Genomic DNA, 21,398 nt, shown 5'->3' on the forward strand with positions numbered 1-21,398 from the left:
AAAAAGATAAAGACAGAGCTGAAGGACGATAATTAATACTTTGGTAATGCCATTTTAGTCCCTGTTCTTGTAAGTCAAATGATTCCAAACTTTTTTTTTTATAATTAAAATGTTTATCACTCCTTCTCCTTCTCCTTTTTTCTTTTTTAAAAATTGTTTTCCTCTCCCTAAGATCGCTGTGTAAAATGTATACAAAAGCTATGGCATATTTTCATTTTACTCTGGGAATGTCTGGAAATAACAGTATCTTTTGGGTGCTATTCAGAATGCTGATTTCCTGTCAGGTTCTCCTCTGGGGCTTAGGTTCTGGTCACGAAGTTCCCTCAGGTGGGTTTGAGATGAATTGATCATGTAATGAATTGTTCTCTGTAGTAAAAGAATAAGTATAAAGATCACTGCTATGCCTCACCTGGAAGAGTATAGGAATATATATATTTTGGAATTCTCCTTCATTGTAACCACATTGCCATGTCTTATTCTAGTCCCAGCACGGACAGAGGAAAATAATTCTTTTCTGGAAATCAAGCATTATTTTTAGTTTAATTCTTCAGGTCAGACAACCTCATTCTATAGACCCTTTCTTGTGTTACATATTAGATTTACTTTGAATCTTTGAATGTTTCTTTTCCTCTCTAGAATGCCCATTATCTGTCCTTAACTGAAGAAAGCAGAAACAGGAAAAAACCAACTTAGTAGGAAACATAAAGTAGTAATAAAAACACTATTGAAGGAAATATAAAGATTTCAAACAAAAACTCTAAAAGTGAATGTGTTTTAATTTAATTTTAAGACATTATCTTTTTTCAAATTTTTGTCTTAGAGAATGGAATGGAAAGGAAATTAGGCTCAGAAATTAGTGAGGCGTGCCCTAGCCGGTTTTGCTCATGGATAGTGTTGGTCCGCAGACTGAGGCGCATGCAGGAGGAAACCAGCTGATATGTCTCTCTCTCACATTGATGTTTCTCTCTCTCTCTGTCTCTCCCCCTCCTTCCACTCTTTCAAAAAATCAATGGAAAAAATATCCCCTGGTGAGGATGAAAAACAAAAACAGCAAAAAATTAGTGACCAGCAAAATTTATATAGCTTTTCCCAAAGAATCAAATAAACATTATTTCAACTGAACATTTATTCCCAAAACATTTATATTGATTGTCTTCCATTTAAATGTTGACTCTGCTATTATGAAACATAGTTTTTTAAGATATTGACAAGATCATATTTTATCTATGATTTCCTAACAACCAGAGAGTTAGTGAGGGCTAGAGGAGGTCTCAGAAACAATTTTATCTCCGCCTTGGGGAGCATGATTGTTTTCTCATTTTATTTCATAGTTACAGAATTTTAAGTGTGTGTGTTTCATTTAATTGATTTAATTCCCTACTCTCCCTTCCCAAGACCCACATAAAGAAAACGTGAATAAGAACTCTTAAGACAAAAACCGAAATACAACCACTATTGCATAAGGATTTGGAGAGTCATATTTAATGTGTTAAAATTTTTTGTGCTATTTGATAAAACTTATTATAGTCACAGAAATTCATACCATAAATGGAATGGATTTAAAATGAAGTACTCTGTTAGAGAGAGAGAGAGAGAGAGAGAGAGATAAATTGAGATGTATTGCCCCATCTGAGAGTGCTGCTGGGAAAACAGACAGATGAATGGATCTTCAAAAGATAATGGCCAATGACAGTAATACCGCTTCTTCCTGAAACATAAACCGGCAATAATTTCTAAATGTATTTGTGGGTGACATTGGATTCTGAATTCTGTCAACAAATTTAAAAAACTACCTTTTTGTTATTTTCCTGGTCACACTTTTCCTGAGAGAGGCGATTTTATTGGGTCTGCAGGAAGGATTTGATATCTGGATATCTGGATTTGCCAAAATGGAACATTTATGTCATCTTTAACCCAGACTCAAGTATGAGAGTATTTGAAAGTTTGATATTGTGATAGCTTCTGCTATTCCAGCTCTTTAATATGAAGTGCGACAAAGCTGCCCGAATGTCCTTCTTTAGCCTTTCCCATAGAGTGTTTGGCCATCTCCATGTAATTTAATGTTTGTCGCTCTTCACCCTGCAGTTAGGGAGATGTGTGTTTTCCTCTTGGTTCAACATCTGGCACATTCTGCGGGCCCACTGAATCTTTCGTAATAACAATAGGCCCTGGAAAGAAGGCTCTGGCTCAGAGCTACGTGGGGGAGGAGGGGAACATCTGTGGTGAGTCAGGATCAGACTGGCTCCCGTTCCAGGAGTCCTGTGTGGAGCCCCGAGCACCATGGAAGAGGCAGACAGCTGCTCTCATGGAATTGATTTCAGTGTTCCCACTGCAGTGTGAGGTTCACTGGATGGAGGGATCAGCAGAAAAGTGAGGCCAGCTGGGGTGTGGGAAGATTTTCAAATGTACAACCCACTCTTTTTTTCCAAGCTTCCATGGGACAGCTCGGCTGCATAAGCAAGAGGTGAAGGAGAATGGCTCTGTTTACTATCACTTCTCTTTCTCTACCTATTCTTGAGCGTGGTTAGTGAGGGCTGACAGCTAACATCTCCTTGTCCCGGATGCCTGCTGCCTGCTTTGTTGGACATTTAAGGCATAATTTATAGGGGACTGTTAGCTGTCAGTATGATGAGGCTGTTTTTACTTTTCTGAGAATAACTGAGCTCTGGAAAGTCAAGGGAGTGGCTGCTTTGGAAATTGTATTCTAATTAAAGGGTGTATTCTCAGGCCTCATAAAGGAGATCCAAGCTGAGAATAATTTCCAAATTATTCTGTGAACTTTAACCCTGACCTCACTGGACCACCCACTTGTGGCTCATACTTGGTTCCTGATCCACTCAGAAGTTCAGGCTTTGTCTGCCTTCCCTGGTCCTAGAGGCCATTGCAGGTGGCAGGCCGGAGGTACTGTGCTCTCAGGGCCTGGAGCCCTAATTGGTTGCCCTTGAGCTGCTAATTTATTAGAATTCTTTCTGGAACCTATAAATAAAAGAGAGGAAATCCTTGTGGAATCAAACATTTCGAATAAATAGGCCACGCATACAATCTGGTCAGGGAATGTGCATTATGATTCTCTTTCTTATGAAATTTAAATTAAAAAGATAATCCTAACCACTCAAGTTTGTTAAAAAAAAGCAAGCACACAAAACACTTAAATCAGATCGGTAAACAAATAAAAACTAAATTGAAGTTTTGTGAGAAGGCTTGATAATTGGAAATTATAATTAGAAAGATTTTTCATTGTGAACTTTTATTCTTTTTATAGTATACAAGGCTTTCATATTCTGAGAAAATATTTTGCTGTATAATTTAACTTCTGGAATGGGGATTACATTTTGGGGTTTATAAGGGCATCTTTCAATGGGAACACTAGTTAAGACTTTGGCTTTTCTTGTCATATTAGCATATATGACACGGTACATAATTTGGAACTATGCCTTGTTTTAATAATCACTGTGCCTCTGACTTAGTTAAATAAACGTTGCAGAAAAATGGCACCCTCAATTAATATTAATTTTTCTATTTAACCCACAGTGTGGATAAACTGATAACAGGCAATAGGCAACAATTCATGTTTTATTTAGACTAGAAAAGGAACAAAAGTAGCATTATGATTAAGATTTTAGGGGGGTTTCTAAGGTAGGAAGGAATGTGTGTGTTTGTGTGTGTCTTCCTATGCTTTACTCATTGCATGGGTAATATTTTCCTTTAATATAGGTCAAATTCTACTTTTCTAATTATTTCCTATATATAGAGAGAGCTTGCATTTTCTTTGTTCCTCTTTCTAAAGTGCCTCAGGTCTCTAGCTCGGATTTTTCTAGGTCTTTTTGAAATTTCTTACTATTTAACTTTATCCTTGGACATTGCTTTCATATAAACGTCTCCTATTTCAAAATGTCATTACTTAACTGCAGAAATTTTCCTCAGCTTCTCTTCTGAAATAAATTCAAATTAACTATTTTGCTCACCTAATTTTCTCCTTTGTGGTTTTGTAGAATTCCCAAGATCTGAAGCAAAGTTAGAACGTTCTATTTAAATGGTAATCCCCATTCTATTTAACCCATTTATTCATTTTGAAGAGTTTTTAGCTCTCATAATAGTAAGCACTTAATTGGTAGTAGAATGCAAGCCCTCTTTCTCTAATTCACACTCGCCTCCTTCTTATGCATCTTGCTTTTTCACTCCTCCTACTGCTTGAAACCTTTTTCTTGGCATCCTCTCAACATCAACAGACTCCGTTGTTAGAAATACTATTATTTCTCTTCCTAGCCTTTGCCAACTTGCCACTGAGCACTTCTTAATGAATACTGTTCCATCACTTTGGGGAATACCTCCTCTATGTCAAATATTGAAAGAAAGGCAAATCCTCAGGTGTACAATCTACACTGAGTGGCCAGATTATTATGACCGGCCAGATTATTATGACCACCCCATCAGTACTTCATTGACACTTCCAAAAATACTGAATATTGAAAACTTTCTAAGGAAATACTCTCAAGGTTTTATTATTATTATTATTTGCATAACTAATTCACTTCATTGTACTGATGGGGTGGTCATAATAATCTGGCCACTCAGTGTATATAGTTAGGGCATTTCTTACTTTGAAGGTAAGGAAAGAACACCAAAATGTTGGGATTAAATTTTTCAGTGGTTCTCCTGATTGAATGAACACTAGGTTAAGTATTATTCAGTTTTCTTTAGAATTAAATTTATATACAAGAGACCTTAAACAAGCCCTACCAGATAAGTAACACCCAGTAAGACTGGGATATGTAGTTTTTGTGTGACATCTCCTAGGTTATCTAAGATTCTTTGTCTAATACTTCATGCTCATTCATTTTAGGAGCCCATCTTGGGAATAAGTCGTGTTACTTTCACCTCAGTGTATTTCCCTTCTTTTGTCTCTCAGAAAAAAAATTGTTTTTCAGTATTCTGACCAAACAGTTGTGTGGCTGTGCTGCAGATTATTTGATGTTGCTGTTAAAGATGATTCTTTTAAAAACAATATTTTTATTGATTTCAGAGAGGGAGAGAGAGATAGGAACATCAGTGATAAAAGAGAATCATTGATTGGCTCTCTCCTGCATACCCCCTACTGAGGATTGAACCTGCAACCCGGGCATGTGACCTGACAAGGAATTAAACCCTGACCTCCTGGTTCATAGGTTGATGCTTAGCCATTGAGCACACCCGTCTAGCAAGAGCAATTTTTAACCATCAATTATTCATAAATCCAACTCATGGTTAATCATAAACCATTTTTGATGGCTTCCTGTATTTATCTTGTTGGTCAAAGACAACCATTAGGCTGTGTTCTAGAATGGAGCTCAGGTTTCCTGACATTCTTCTTTCTCAGAGTACATTTTCCATGCCCATCTGGGTTCTGCCCAAGAAGCTGGAGAGAACTATTGACCATCTTTTTTTTTTTAACATCTTAAATTCAGGGTCCTGGAGACCAATGGAAACTAATTGCCAGGACTCAGAACCTGGATGTCTTATGAGTATACGTATTGGGCAAGTTGTCTAATGTCTTTGAACTCTACTTCCTCATTTTAAGGTGAAGCGTACCAATACTTTATGCCCCATTGTGATTTTTGAGGATTATGCAAGAAAATGAATATTGTGCACTTTATTAGTACAGAGCTAAGTGAGCAAATATTCATGAATTTATCCATTTTTGTTATTATTGTTCTTGAACTCAAATATTAGTTTTAAGGCTGTGTGTGTGTATGTGTGTGTGTGTGTGTATACACACAAATATCTAGACATGCTAGGTACATAGACCAGGCCTTTCTGAGACCTTCGATAGATATTTATGTCCACAACAAATAGCACAGTGGCTACTACATGATTTATGTTTAATAAATGATGACTGAAGTGTATTGAATTAATGAGGGGAGGGAAGAGATGTTTTATACATGTAGCTTCCGTTATTTCAGACTTTAAGGTCCTATAACAAAGATTCTAAATCACTACATTTTTCTTCTTATTCCTTCTACCCCTCTTTGTACTCCCAAGTCACATATGGTGTATTCCTGTCATTTCAGTATTTATAAGTGACTTAATGACACTAAAGCAATCAAGCCCTTAGTTTGACTACTATTCACTGGTGAGCTATTCTGAAGAGTTCTCAGGCAACTGTTAGCAGTGTGCTGGGTAACATTCATTGTCTACAGAAGTGGGTAGGAATGACATTTTATCGAGGCCCTTTTTTGCACTCTTAATCTTTGCTTTTTTTCCTATATGTAAGAAAAATGTTTGAGACTACTTTAGTTCCATCTCTTCTTCATTCTCTGCTTACCCCCTACCATCCTATCATCCCACCCTCCTTACTTCTCTCCCTTCTTCCTTTTCATATCTTTCTCTGCCTTTCTAAATGCTTTGTATACTATAAAGTACAATGTATATTGTTACCTTTGTTCTTATTATTACTTTTAATGTTATTATTCTAATTTATTACTTTGCCCTTCACTCTTGTCATGAACCATGGCTCATTAAATGTCCAATCTGTATTTTTCTACACTTTGTCAAATATTTTCAGAATCTTCCTGATACTCCGAAAATTGTTCGATCTTTACTGGGGGAGAAGAGATGGTATTGAAGTACAAGTGGATGAAAGCTCTGTGAGGAAACCAGATTTGTAGTTTTCCCATTTGGGAGTTCTTCGAGCCTCAGGGAATAGCTGAGGCCTGGGAATTAGTTTTGAGATCACTCTGAATCTGCTAACCACAGAATAAATAAATTATATTCAGCGATCAAGACCATAAATACTGCGGTCTAGATAATTTTAGTTCTCAAACCTCAAACTTCCTGGATCTGAACACTGTGAATTTGCACATAAATTATCTTTTGGAGAATATGTTGTTACTAGTAGCCTGGTGCACAAAATTCGTGCACATTAAAAGGGAATTAATTGCCCTAACCGGTTTGGCTCAGTGGATAGAGCATTGGCATGCAGACTCATGGGTCCCAGGTTTGATTCTGGTCAAGGGCATGTACCTTGGTTGTGGGCACATCCCCAGTGGGGAGTGTGCAGGAGGCAGCTGATCGATGTTTCTCTCTCATCAATGTTTCTCTCTATCCCTCTCCCTTCCTCTCTGTAAAAAATCAATAAAATATATTTTTTTAAAAAAGGGAATTAATTAGCAGAGATATTTTAATATTGCTGTTTGCCCTTTCTCTATAATAGAAGTGTGAGAGATGAAAGGAAATTAGTAAAATGTATATGAAAATAATATATAAATTTATTAATAAATAAACAGTAACAAAAGGATATAACAACAACAGAGTCATGATATAAAAAGGACAAAAACATGATATGAAAACAACAAAAACATGATATAAAAACAACAGTGATGCAAACAATGACTGATAAAGTGATTAAACTTATTCTAATATCTCCTTGTACACCACATTAAGAGTGAAAACATTTTCAGAGTGCTTCATCCCTTGTGATGAAGTACTTAGAACTTTAACTGTAACATCACATACTCTTCAAACTCAAGAGAAAACAACATATAACTGACCATGTGCAAAAACAGGTTCAGGTAGGAATATGCCTACTTTGTGTAGAGTTTGTCCTTGTGATTTATCAATAGTCATCACAAATGCTGGCATCATGGGAAACCGTCGTCGATTCAATTTAAATGGAAGGCCATTGTCAGATGGGGACAAATTAATTCTTGGAATCAGAACAACCTCGTCCTCTGCAGATCCTGTTAATACTTCAGCTTTGATAATGTTAGGTCATAATCTTTTGATAATAAATCTGGTACCATTACAAAGACCCCATTTACTATTGAGATTTCTCAATAACATGATGATTGCACCCATTTTCAATTTTAATTTATGGCACGGCATTCCCAAAGGAGTAATACTATTAAGAAATTCGATGGGAAAATTTTCCTTTTTAGCATCATCTGTGGAATCAATGGAATCATCACTCAAATATGTGTGAAAATCTCCATTGAGTATATCCAAATTTTCTTCATTAAATTTTTGAACATGCTCATTTTTTGGACAAAGAATTGCACATTTAGATATATTTTTAATATTATCTATAGCAGTGGTTCTCAACCTTGGCTGCACATTAGAATCACCTGAGAATCTTTTCAAAATCCTGATTTTTGGGCCTCATCCTTCGGAAATTGTTTCTTTTTTATGGGTGGGGCCACACATTAGTAACAAAGAAACAGAATTTCTGGAGGATGAGGCCCAGAAATCAGGATTTTAAAAAGATTCCCAGATGATTCTAATGTGTAGCCAAGGTTGAGAACCACTGATCTATAGATATAGTATTTCCAAAGTTAGCTTTAATAATAGATCCATTACAAATCATTTCACTTCCATGCTCTGCTCTGAGGGCAGGTTCCTGCCTGAACCTCGCCCTCCAGGAAACAGCTGGGGGAGGGCGCAGCCGTTTCCAAGATGGCCACTGCAGGACTGACTTCCTGCTGGTTGGACGCGCTTCTGTCCTTGATGTTACACCCAGGGTTTTTATATAAGTAGATTAAAACTTTATTGTGGGGAGCCGCTACAGTGTTTTGGACAGGTTCAAGCCTTGGACTGATGAGAGGGCACAGCCCTTTCATTGCCATGTGCAAGTCCCAGCTTGGAGGGCAAGGCCCTCCCGGCACAATTATAGCCAACAGCTATAGTTGTAAGCTTGAATCTATGGTCTGAACAGGTGGCCCCATGTGCCTGAGTGATGTAGGCTTGATAGAGTTCAGGTGCATGTAATTGAGTAGGATTGAAACCCAGGAGAATGTTGTAAATATCTTGGTCAGGCCCTTACTTTGCCTTGTGGCATCTGCTATAAAATAAAGACATGGCTGTGGGCGTGGCCGCTGTCTCTCAGAGAAGCAGTGTCTCACCGAGACCCGGCTTTCATTCTCTTGTCTGTCTTTTCTAAGCCTTTCAGCTGCCCCCACTCAGGTTCACCCTTGGCCGTGCTGGCGTGGCACACTTTATAAAGATATGCCTCCATGCACTGAGGGTGGGTTCCTGCTTCAAACCCCCGCCCTCACCAGAACCAGCTCCAGGAAACAGCTTGGGGGAGGGTGCAGCCGTTTCCAAGACAACCCCTGCAGGACTGACTTCCTTCCACTTGGTCGCCAGACCCATCATGATGTAACACCACCCAGGGTTTTTATATAAGTAGATATTGAACTTTCAGGATTAGCAGTCAAATGTAACTTTGAAAACTGAATAAAAAATTAGTTACCTTAAGAGGGAGTACTTACAGTGTGCTGACACAGTGTTATGGTGGGGACACAGTGATGAACATTACAGGTGTGGTCTCTGCATTCAGAATTCACAGTCTGGTGGAAGAGACAGCCTGTTCACCTCGAAGTGGTAATGAGTGCTAGGATGGGAAGTGTAGGCTACTTACTGTATATTCACATGTGAGAAGCACATATCCTTGTATGAAGGAGGGGTCAGAGAGGGCTTTCTGGATGAAGTGATGTCTATGATGATACCTAAAGGAGTTAGCCAACCCAAGCATAGCATGGGGGCGGGGGTGGGGGTAGAGCAGGGGTGGGCAAACTTTTTGACTCGAGGGCCACAATGGGTTCTTAAACTGGACCGGAGGGCCGGAACAAAAGCATGGATGGAGTGTTTGTGTGAACTAATATAAATTCAAAGTAAACATCATTACATAAAAGGGTACGGTCTTTTTTTTTTTTTTTTTTTTTTTTAGTTTTAGTTTTATTCATTTCAAACGGGCCGGATCCGGCCCGAGGGCCGTAGTTTGCCCACGGCTGGGGTAGAGTGTGTTAAATGAAAAGGACAGCACACCTATAGTTTAGAGATAAGAGATAAACTGGCCAGTTTTAGGAGAATTGGTGAAGTTTTGTGTAAGCTGGGAAATAAAATGTTAGATGAGGTATGGAGAGATATGGGAGGGAAAGAATGGGTTAAAGGAAGATGGAAAGTGTTGAAGGGATTAGCAACTTAATCAAACTAATATTGTAGTTTGGCTATATTTAGGGTGATTACTCTTGCAATTGTTAGAAAACAAGAATGGGAAGAACTGAAAGCAGGTCTGCCAGCTGGGAGACTTACATGAATCCAGTTGAGAAAGGAAGCTGTCTCGGACTGAGGTAATGGCAGGTAGGATTGCAAGAAGTAGGGGTACAATTCAGTAGGACATAACGGGTTATGGGAATAGCAGTTGCTGAATAGGAGGCCAAGATTTTTAGTTTGGACAAGTGGTAGTTGTGATAAAAGGACAGTGGGGCTAAGTATTGTTCAAAGGGAGTTTGCAGTGAGAGGTGGTAGAGAGGATGGGTAAGGAAGGAAGTAAACACAAGAAGGGTATTACAAATAAGAAGAAAACCAGAGGGGGTGACCGTCCCTAAAGATTTCTGTGCTTTAAGAAACAAAAAGGGTCTAGCTACAGTAAGGGAATGGGGTAAGTGGAAAAAGAAAATGGATTATGATAATTACAAATATGAATTTAAGATTTCTGAGGTGGAACAAGCCCAGGTGAGGACTAGGCCAAGGTATGGTCATGAGGTTGGGCAACTGAAATAACCTCTCCTACATCCAGAGTGCTAGATTTGGAAGAGGTTTTGGAGGCTTCATAAAAATTACCGTATTTATCAGGTAGGGAAATAAAAATCTAGATCTTTCGCCTAATCAACATGACCCGAAACAGGTAAATCTGGGGCTTTATCTATGGTGTGTGTGTGTGTGTGTGTGTGTGTGAGAGAGAGAGAGAGAGAGGGAGAGGGAGAGAGAGAGAGAGAGAGAGAGAGAGAGAAAATGGTTCCTCCTTAAACCACAATGGTATAGAAGCTAACCAGTTCTTTATTGCTTTGCCCTAAGATTAGTCACCTGTTGTAGATGAATGGAATAGTAATTTGATATTCTCTAGAGCTGAGGACCCTGAAAAGAATGAATGATAATACATATTTTTTGAAGCCCTTGGTTTTCTTTATTATAAGATTCTAAAGGGTTTTCACCACTTAGTTCAGTAGCCATACAAGATTGGGATTTTTAGAAAAGATATATATCAGTGTGTGTGTGTGTGTGTGTGTGTGTGTGTGTCTTTGTGCTTTCCTTAATGGATGATGTATGTCTCTTCACAATAGTTATTTTTAGGGAGTTATGTAAAATTGGGGACTTATTGGTGAAGAAGACGTTCAATTATTATTCTGTGCACTTTCTTCTGTTTTGTTGTCTATTTTTTACCCACGAGGTGAATTATATTTTTATATTAAAAGCAATAATATTTTAAAAAGAAAATTCTCCTAGATAGCACAAATTACTAGAATGAGGCCCAGCTTCTCAAAGCCTCATCTGAACCCAGTCACTTGTAGGAAATGTTTCAGGTCACAGATAAGCCAGGAGATTTCGTTTCCTTCAGGTTCTGCAGAAGATAGGACAGCTGCATAATTTTGGAGGTGGAGAACAGTGCAAAATGAGAATGCAGGGCCTCTTGTTAAAAATTATAAATTTTAGGATGGCAAGAGCAGAACATTAAATGGAGTGCAAGGCCTTTCTCAGCACAAGCACAGGGCTTGTGCCCATGAAGCTAATGCTGGCTGGAGACAGTGAGGGAGTTGAGGATTCAGAATACCTTGCACACATTTTATAATTGTTTTCTCTAAGTTCCTGAAGTTCAGGAATGAAGGAGTTCTTTCTGGGCTCGGCAAATCAGTTGGTTTGTAGTCACAAGCGTGAGTAGTTTGTGTAGCTCTATGGAGCACCTGCGAGGTGGCAGATTCTTGAAGGAAGTGGTTTCTATTTTTCTGCAGCCACAGAGGGGTGAGACTGTGCTAGCTCCACAGGCTCAGTCGGGAGCGTGAGGGGGGTGCATCCGAATGAGGAGCATTGGTGGGAGTCCCTCTGCTCTCCTCTCAGAAGCTCCATTATCCCTTTGCCATAGTGCAGCTGGGAGTCAATACTACTACTTGTCCAGAGTTTCTTTCAAGGAGTCCCTCAGGACTTGGTGATAAATCCAGGCTCCACTAGAAGCTGGATTCTTCCCAGATCCCTGAGTTCTACCGCAAGACACACAAAAGTCAGAGAAATCTCTTTTAAAACCCTTAGTGCTGATATTAGAGGGTTAAATTGCATTCAGTGAACCAGAGGAGAGAGTGGGTGGAGAAATTGGTTCTGCTGTGGAACATTATTTAATTAAATACATTTTCCATGGTTCTTGAGAACTTGGACTGGGAAATTTAAGGGGGAAAAAAAAAGATTTCCTCCATCTCAAATTGTAACATATAATTGATTCATGCCGATGTCATTGTTAAAAGACCACACATCTCATCTATGGATGCTGCCCATCATTCCTGTCTTTATGAAAAATATATTAATGTATCATCTATGTAAAGGCCTAGCTTTGCAGGTTATATTCTCCATATTCTTTCAGCCTACGAAGGTGCTGTCATAATCACAAAGGTGATTAATAATGTAGGCAGCAGCCGTGACAATAACACACCCATGGAACACTGTGATCATGTGTAATTATAATTTTCCTACAATTTCTTTGAGTTCAGTCCTTCTTATTGCACTTCTCTCATATTCAGTAAATTTTCAAAAATCTCATAGATCTGCATATGAATATTTACTATTAGAAATGTAAAATTAAATCCATATTCCTACAGATTTAAGTTTTCAGTATTTTTTTTACTTTAGCTAGTTTAAGATGGTTGATTTTTGGTCTGATTTTACATTTTGAAAGAAACAGAAGAAAAGCCATTCGGTATTTTTTATTTAAATATTTATAAACTTGCCTTTTAATTTTTAAACAAAAGGAATTATTTTTATATTAAATTTCAAATATTATTTCCCAATGAAATATATATTTAATAAAAACATTTTATAGAGGTTTAAACAATACTGACTTTTGCCATAAAGTCCAAATTTGCTTGGAGTAATTCGAGGCTGGGTATACATTTTCAGGCTACAAGATCTGATTATTTCAACATTAAATTTGAGCTAGTTGCCAATCTAGTACCTAAAAAGTTGATGTAAAGGGATGCTGGTAGTCCATTATTTCCCATGGAAACTGAAAATCAGATGGCAGAAGCTGAAATGAGCCATTGTGTGAAGTGGTGTTGATTGTGATGTTGTGACTCCTTATTCATGCCTCCTCCACCTTCTAGCATAACTTATTTGATGCCTAAGTAGTATCTTAATTGTCCTCTAAGTCAACACTTCCCAGTGTTTGATGTAGATTTTTAAAAATTGATTTGAAATCACATTGATTCTTGCCTTCTTTAACTCTAAAGACCTTACATCCATTTCACTTTAGCCATCTTATAAGTATGGACACACCTTGGACCTTGTTACCACAGAGTTGTGCTCCATTCTAAGATTTTGAAATCAGCAATTTACTGTCTCATTTCTTCTACACTTTAATAATTATGCTTAATCTTCTTTGTTCTTTTCCCTTTATTAATTTATCTCCTTCTTAACTTCATCTGCCTTGTTTTTTTTCATGACCATCTAGGACAGCGGTTCTCAACCTGTGAGTCGCGACCCCTTTGGCGGTCAAACGACCCTTTCACAGGGGTCGCCTAAGACCATCCTGCATATCAGATATTTACATTACGATTCATAACAGTAGCAACATTACAGTTATGAAGTAGCAAAGAAAATAATTTTATGGTTGGGTCACAACATGAGGAACTGTATTTAAAGGGCCAGAAGATTGAGAACCACTGATCTAGGAGGACATCAAATGATCTTTCATTATCTCCTAAATTCTATGACCTTATACCACATCTGCCAAGCTTATGCTGAAACGAAGGTAACAGACCCCACCATCAGTTGAGTTTCCAAGGGCTGTGGAACACAGAGAAAAAAATCCTATATAATAAAATTCTGATATGCAAATGGACCGAATGGCAGAATGACCGGTCGCTATGACATGCACTGACCACTAGGGAGCAGATGCTCAATGCAGGAGCTACCCCCTAGTGGTCAGTGCGTTCCCACAGGGGGAACACTGCTCAGCCAAAAGTGGGGATCACGGCTGGCAAACTCAGCAGCAGTGGCGGGAGCCTCTCCTGGCTCCGCAGCAGTACTAAGGATGTCACGACTGATGGCTTAGGCCCACTCCCCACTGTGAGAGGGACCAACACCACCCCCGCCCCCCCAGTGCATGACTCTCATGCACCAGGCCTCTAGTGTTACATAACAGAGGATTAGCTCTAGTATAAATGTATGCTCTCTAATCTTAACCAAGTCATCTCTACTGCTCACCTGTATTTTCATTTCTGGTTAATTTCTCCTTTTGGTCTATCGTTGCCTTTTTGCTGTTATGACGTTGTTTTATAAAGACTCAGATTATATTCTAATTCCTTCATCGCTGAGACATTTAAAGTTATATTGCTGCCAGCTGCTGGGTATCTGGGTATTTTCACACCAGTTCTGGGGCACGTGGCTGATATATTAGCCCATCTTCATCTCTGCCCTGCAAGGGTTAAACACAGCTAAGATAGTCTTTGAGCTTGATGCATCACTTTTCCCAATCGACCTCTCTCAGTCCTCACTCTTTCTGTAGCATTTGACAGGATGTGTTTTTTGCTTGAATTTTCACCCCTCTTCTGCCACTCTCCTCCCTCTTTCTGCTTCTCTAGCCGCACTGGCTTCCTCTCAGTGCCGCCGATGCCCGGCGTTTCTTTCTGTTTCTGGGCTTTTACAGACCAGGTCTCCCTCTAGACTTAATTGTCACTTCCAAAAAGAGGCCTTCCCAGACCTCTCAACCTAAAATGAGTTTCTTTATTCCCCATAGAACCCTTTCCTTCCTAGCCATTGTCACAATTTAAATTTATTTTTGCTATTCCATGACTAATGTCTGCCGGCTTTAAGTTGTATTCCCAGCAACTAGCATCATCCCAGGACCACAGTAAACTTCCAGTAGACTATTTTGGATGATTGGCTGTGGGAATCAAATAAATTGTGCTCTTTTTCCTCCACTCCTTCCCTTTAGCAACTTTTGCCATCGCGGAAATGCATCCCTGGCTCTTCCCACTGTGCGTCCAGCATTTTCCTTCTCCCAAGCTTCACTCACGTTACTTGTCTCCTCACATTTCCTGACATACGGGCAGGCCTTCTGTGATTTCCCCTCGTCTGGACTCACGGTGCTTATCTTCATCTCTCCTAAAGGACTCGTTAATTTCAAAATTACAGTGCGCATTGTGATGGGCCTCTTCCTGTCACTGAGCGGAAGGCCCCATAGAGGCAGGATTGGCATCTCATTCTGCTCTGTAGCCTGCACAGTGCGTAGCCCAGGGCCATGCACAGAGTTTGTTCCTAATACTTACATGTTAATTGTTGAATAAATGAAAATCTGTACCTTTTGACAACGTTTAGCTTCTCTGTAGGAGACTGACAGCTTTGAATTGTTTAAGCTGTAGTAAATTGCCTTAAAATGTGGAGTGACTATCTTTGTTTCTCTTAAGGAGCTAATTTTCTCAGTCTCCAGTTCATTCATACCAAAGGATGCTTTTTATTAGTAATATCGACAATATTATTACTTAGAGCTGTTTTATAGTTAATGAAAATTTTCAAATTGATGATCTAACTGGGCCTATCAGCAACTTTTTCAGGCAGATGGGATAAGTATTATCTATAGATGACACTGAGATCACAGTCAAGTAGCGGTTCTGCTGCTGCATGGCTAATATCCTGATTCTCAAATCAAGGGAATAGAGGGAAGAGTAGAGACTTTGTGGTCTCCTAGAGATTGCATTGAAATTGCAGGGGAGTTGACAGTTTTCCCTAAGTATTACCTAATTTAAAGCCCCAAATTCTATAGTATATTTCCCTAATTGGAAATTATTGCCATTCCACCACTATTAATGATGTGACTGTATCCTGCCTTTGTGTTGGGTCAGAAAAAAATTGGGAAAATTGCAATGTATACCATACTCCTTCAGAATTTCATCTTTGTTGTGAGTAATTCAAGGCAATTCCTGCTTTAAATATATTTAATATGTACTTGATATCTTAGAAAAAGGGCTTTTTAGTTTTCAGAACTATTGACTCATTGCCTCCATGAAAACTTGGTTTCATTCCAAGACAGAGGATCTTAGCATCTGCTGTTCTTTTTGTGGTCTGAAGGTACAAATGTCATCTGTTTCATAATATTGGGAAAATAACTATTATAATTTGTACTTGGAGCCTCGTTAAATGGCACGAGGTGGGTGGCACAATTAAACTTGATGTGCTATAAGGACTTATTATATTAGGAACATTGATATATTAAACCAAAATCAAGGTTTACTAGTATGTTGTATATGAGTCTACTTTTTAAGAATAAAAGTCCTTTTGCCAGAAAATTATAAATGTCTGCTTCTTTCATCTTCTTTTGACATTCTATCTAGAATTGTAGTAAGCTGTCTCTTTCAGTTAAAAATCTCTGGAATAAGTAGCTTTCTAATCAAGTTTTTGCAGATATATTGGAAAGAATATTTCCTTAACTATTATGGCTAGAGTTTGTTCTTGGAGTAAAGTCTCTTATAATAGAGATACAGTTTACCTATGAGTCATATTAATAAGTAAAAAAAAGATCAGCTTTTTGAATAATATATGAATTCATATGGTATCAGTGGTATCTAGGCATTTGGGACAATACATAATTAGTTTGAATTCCCTTTGAGAGGGAGATGTGGATGTTAAAATAAATTGCGGATGAAGCATATACTTTGGAGAACAGTGTATTTCAAAACTTTGTGCAATATCAGCGATTTCTTTCAATGGTATGGAAGTATAGCATAACACTGAGAAGATTTATTAGGGGCAATTTTAAACCATTCTTACTGTATAAAAGTTTATAGGTTGCTCACTTAGGAGTAGCTACTAAAAGAAGAAGAATAACACATATTTATAGGCCTGCTGGGAAAACATTAGTTCTATATCATTGTGGGCACCATTGTTTGCACCCAATAAAACAATAATAATAAATTTCTTGTGTAATAATAATCAGTATCACAATATTGAAGCATTTAAAAGGCTTTGGCCATTTAATTATTAAGAATTATTCTTTACAAAACACTGAATAATGGATCTTCTCCAGAAAAATCAGCACTCACAGAGTAAGAAGACTTAGAGTTGTGGAATAAATATATTATGAGGGAGGAACAGAGTTTGGAATAAATTGATTTTATTAAGTAAAATTGAAAAAACTGCCTCTATAGAAGGAATTACTTTGCTATCAGGAATAAATATTCCAGACGAAATTGTTCTTGCACTGTAGAATATCTAATCATTCTCACCTTGAGGGAGTTCCATCAAAGCTTCCAGTTCTATCGTGGAAAATAGTCTATATACACAGTATATGTAGTATAAAATGTGATGAAAGCAGTTTACCACCTACTCCTGGGGTTTTGAGATACATAAACAGAATACTGTACCTTCTCATGTTTTGCACTCTGAAATTGGTGCAGTTTATCATTGCTATCTCAAATATGTTCAGAAGTTTTCTTCCTGAGAAAGAGGGACCAACACCACCATTACTTAGCCAAGGGCTCCATCACTCCTGGCTGAGAATCTTTTTCAGGTTTGTTTATTTGGATAAACATTGGGTACATGATCAGTTCCTTGTCCCCCTTACGCCTAAATTAAACCAGGGGTTTGTTGTAACACTCACTGGAAAGAAGTCTTTAATTTAGTTTATTTTTCTGATGACATCTACAGTGTTAAAGTAAAAATATATAAATGGAACAGTTCGAAGAGTGCCTATTTAATGTGCAAAGAGCACACACGTGTGGGAGGGCTCATTTCCGCATTTAATTTTGTTTTTTACTAAAAACTCACAAAAGCCCACTATCACTTCTTGGACCTAAAACACAAAATAGGATTCTCACAGCGTCATTACCTACAGCTCTGGTAGGCTGAGTAGATGCGATTATAGCATCTATCATATGTCAGTAATAATGACATAATTGAGTATTCATCTTAGTGCATCAAACACTGAATTGCAACGAATTGAAAATGTGGGTAGTTTATAGTCTTAGAATAGCATTTCTTGGGGAGCAAGTATGATCTTGAACATTTGGGGATGGTTTTATTCTTTTTTCTTTTATTTGCTTCCATAGTGTTGTTTTCACTTCCTTTCATATTAATATAAATGTGGAAATATTTGCGGATGGTCTATTTCTAAGAAAGGCTTATTATTACATGTATCTCAGCGACAATGAATCCCTATGGTATTTTTTGGGCCAAATATGAAAACTCAGTCCCTTGGAAAATTATTGTTATTCAGGTAACTTAATTTTTATAAGTCTTCATAAGGGCTGCTTCAACTGAAAGTGTTTCCAGTCAGGCCTGATGCAATTCCTCCTAGTATGCCCTACAATTTTAAAATACTTAAAATCTCACCTACTGTTAATGACTGTGTCTGAAGACCGGAAGAACTGGAGGTGTCACGGACGACAGGTACAAGCATAGCATGGTGCTCTTTTTTTAGTACAGGAAGGTAACACATGTGCCAAGCCAATTAGCTTCACCACCATAGTCTAAATAATAATAAAGAGGCATATGGAAGAAAATGGAAAATGAAATAATGGCCACAAGCTTGTCTTACTTGTTAGCCAGCTCCTGGTCAGACATAGTCAGAGGGCAGCACACCACACCTGTGCTTAGATAAAGGCTGTGTGTCTGTAGTGAGGTGTGAAATGCTATCATTTATATTCTAATCCTGCCTAAAAGTTACTTGCCATGGGGCATCGGGCCACGTTTTTCTTATAGCTTCAACTTCTGCATCTTCAGAATATAGACGGAGGTACTCCCTGCCCTCACTACTTCATGAGGTTGGTAGAGGGCCAACCATGAAAACCTAAATGGAAATGTTAAGACTAAGTATCTAGGTGGATATGAATGATACACAGTGATGAGAATAACTGCTGTCTAAGTTAAAGGGAGAAGTACAGTATCGCCCTTAGTTATTCCTTGGCAAGAGTGAGACTCTTCTCTCATTGCATTGTCAGGCTGGTCCAGGGATAACTACACGAGAGAACCTAGCAGAGGAAAGCAGAGCGTGGCCTTTCGGATTCTCTCCTTGGTGATCCAGGAGTTAGGGGAAGGAGTTGAGTAGTTACATGATCCTAAAAACAAAAACCACAAAACACATCAACAGAGTTTCCCACAAAAACGTGAGGAAACAAATGAGACACTGCACTCATTAGACCCTCTTTATTTTTTTATTGTTATACTTGTAATCCTCACCCAAGGATATTTTTTTCCATTGATTTTAGAGAGAGTGCAAGGGGTGGAGGAGGGGAGAGAGAGAGAGAGAGCGAGACATTGATGTGAGAGAGTCACATCAATTGGTTGCCTCCTGCACATGCCCTGGTGGTGGGGAGCCTGCACCAAGATCTGTGCCCTTGACCCTTAGGTGAAGAGGCTGACACTCTAACCACTGAGGACACTGGTTAGGGTGACCTTTCTTTAATTGAAAATTAATTTCCAATTCTAATATAATAAAATGTTAGATATTAAAATATTAAAAAGAATATTACAAACATCAGTGTATCAACCACTCATTTAATAAGTAACATCTTGCCAAATTTTCTTGAGTTTTCTTGTTTGTTTTTGAAGAAAGAAACATTTTTCTTCACCATGGAAGATTGAATATATTCCATTCTTTTCAGAAATCACACTTAAATGATAGTAGGTTAATAATAATTTTTAAAATACTTAAATTTAAGGAGAGAGAGAATAGAAAATGAAGCAATGGCGAATCATAAATGTTAAGTATTTTCTGAAAGATGGAAAGTAGATGGAGAAATAATAACTGACTTTGTAGCAGAAGTCAGAACCTAACTGTTAATGTGACACACTATGGTGCTGTGCCAAAAGGCTCACATCTAGAGGCATAAGGCATGTGGAAACTGGGATGAATGTAAGATTAGAGAAGTATGTCATTTGAAAGTCTGGGCACAAGAAGACTTAGAACGTTGGTTCACCTCCTGCCCCCAGTCTGAGCAGCCATGTTACTCTTACGCCGACCCTCCCAAGGCACAAGAAAGTGATGCTCTGGAGAATTTAAACCAGAGATGCTCAGGCCCTGGGCACCTGGCACAGCAGAGCATGGGAGCGAGAGGCACACTGACCACAGGTGCTCAGTGAAGTCGACTGCCTGAATGATGAGACACATACACAGTCCCGTCCTCTTTTCCCCGTAAGCATTGATGGTCGTGATCCAGACATCACCAACCAATAGAGAACAATGTTTATTTTCATATCCTCTTTTGTTCACCAATATTCCCGTTTTGAAAAAAAAATGGAAGCTATTTAATCTTACTCCCTACAGGTTGCCATTGTCACTAGTAGCAGCCCTCAGCCCCTGACACCTGGCTAAGAGCACAGGGGCCATGAACCTTGTTAAATTAGTAAATGTTGTCTGTGGGTGGACAGAAACGTGCTCAATCACTATCATCATGCCGTCTGGTTAATCTTTTTTTTCCCAATGAATGTTCCTAAAGTGTCACACCTTCCACCCTCTTATACTTCTTTCTCTAGAAGAAGAAAATTTTGATAATTATGTCAATAGATATTATCTAGATGGCTTAGATTCTAATTTACAAGACCCCAACCAAGTGGGTGCTTATGTCGATTCCTTGCAGATTATTTTCCACATGTTGACAGTGAATCATGGACCTATCCTCTTGCAATATTAAAGTTGGGGAAGCTGCCTTAGAGATCAGTGTGTTCAACCTCTGTGTCTTTTTTGTTTTTGTTTTTAAAAAAATATATTTTATTGATTTTTTACAGAGAGGAAGGGAGAAGGAGAGGGATAGTTAGAAACATCGATGAGAGAGAAACATCGATCAGCTGCTTCCTGCACACTCCCTACTGGGGATGTGCCCGCAACCAAGGTACATGCCCTTGACCGGAATCGAACCTGGGACCCTTCCGTCCGCAGGCCGACGCTCTATCCACTGAGCCAAACCAGTCAGGGCAACCTCTATGTTCTTTTAGTTGACAAATTGAAGCAGAAACAGGTAAACAGTTTGTCCGAAGATATCCAGGTAGTTAGTGGCAGAAGCAGGGCTATGTTTTTGAAAATGGTCTTTGATTATCAATGAGAACATGTAGTTATCACTTGCAATTTGTGAATCACAACGTGGTTTGTGTGGCAATGGAAAGGCTATATTAATAGAAAATAGTTACTAGAAATTAATAGGAATTTTTAAAGCCCCAGGTAGACAGACTTATTCAATTCACTGTCTAATTGCTCATTTTGTTCTCCCCTAAGTATTTGCCTTTATGATAAAAATTGCTCTTGGTCAGAATTCTGTCCATCTGCAGTTCCAGTATTAGAATTATGATTCTCCAGGGTAGTGCACAAGGCAAGAGATAAGGTAATCCCCGGAGAAGGAGTATAGTTTTTGAAACTACACAAGGTATCACTAAAGGGTGTGTGTTATTCAAAT

At 38.5% G+C, this 21,398-nt stretch overlaps 1 protein-coding gene across 3 annotated transcripts in view; it reads left to right on the plus strand.

Annotated features, from left to right (window-relative positions):
• Nucleotides 1-21,398, plus strand: part of MDFIC (MyoD family inhibitor domain containing) — a 93,390-nt gene that overhangs the window by 23,868 nt on the left and 48,124 nt on the right. The gene's annotated exons all lie outside the window — the stretch shown is intronic.

Source organism: Myotis yumanensis, unplaced genomic scaffold (assembly GCF_028538775.1).
Source record: "Myotis yumanensis isolate MYYU_CA2020_CCGP unplaced genomic scaffold, mMyoYum1.0.hap1 SCAF_9, whole genome shotgun sequence".
Taxonomy (NCBI): domain Eukaryota; kingdom Metazoa; phylum Chordata; class Mammalia; order Chiroptera; family Vespertilionidae; genus Myotis; species Myotis yumanensis.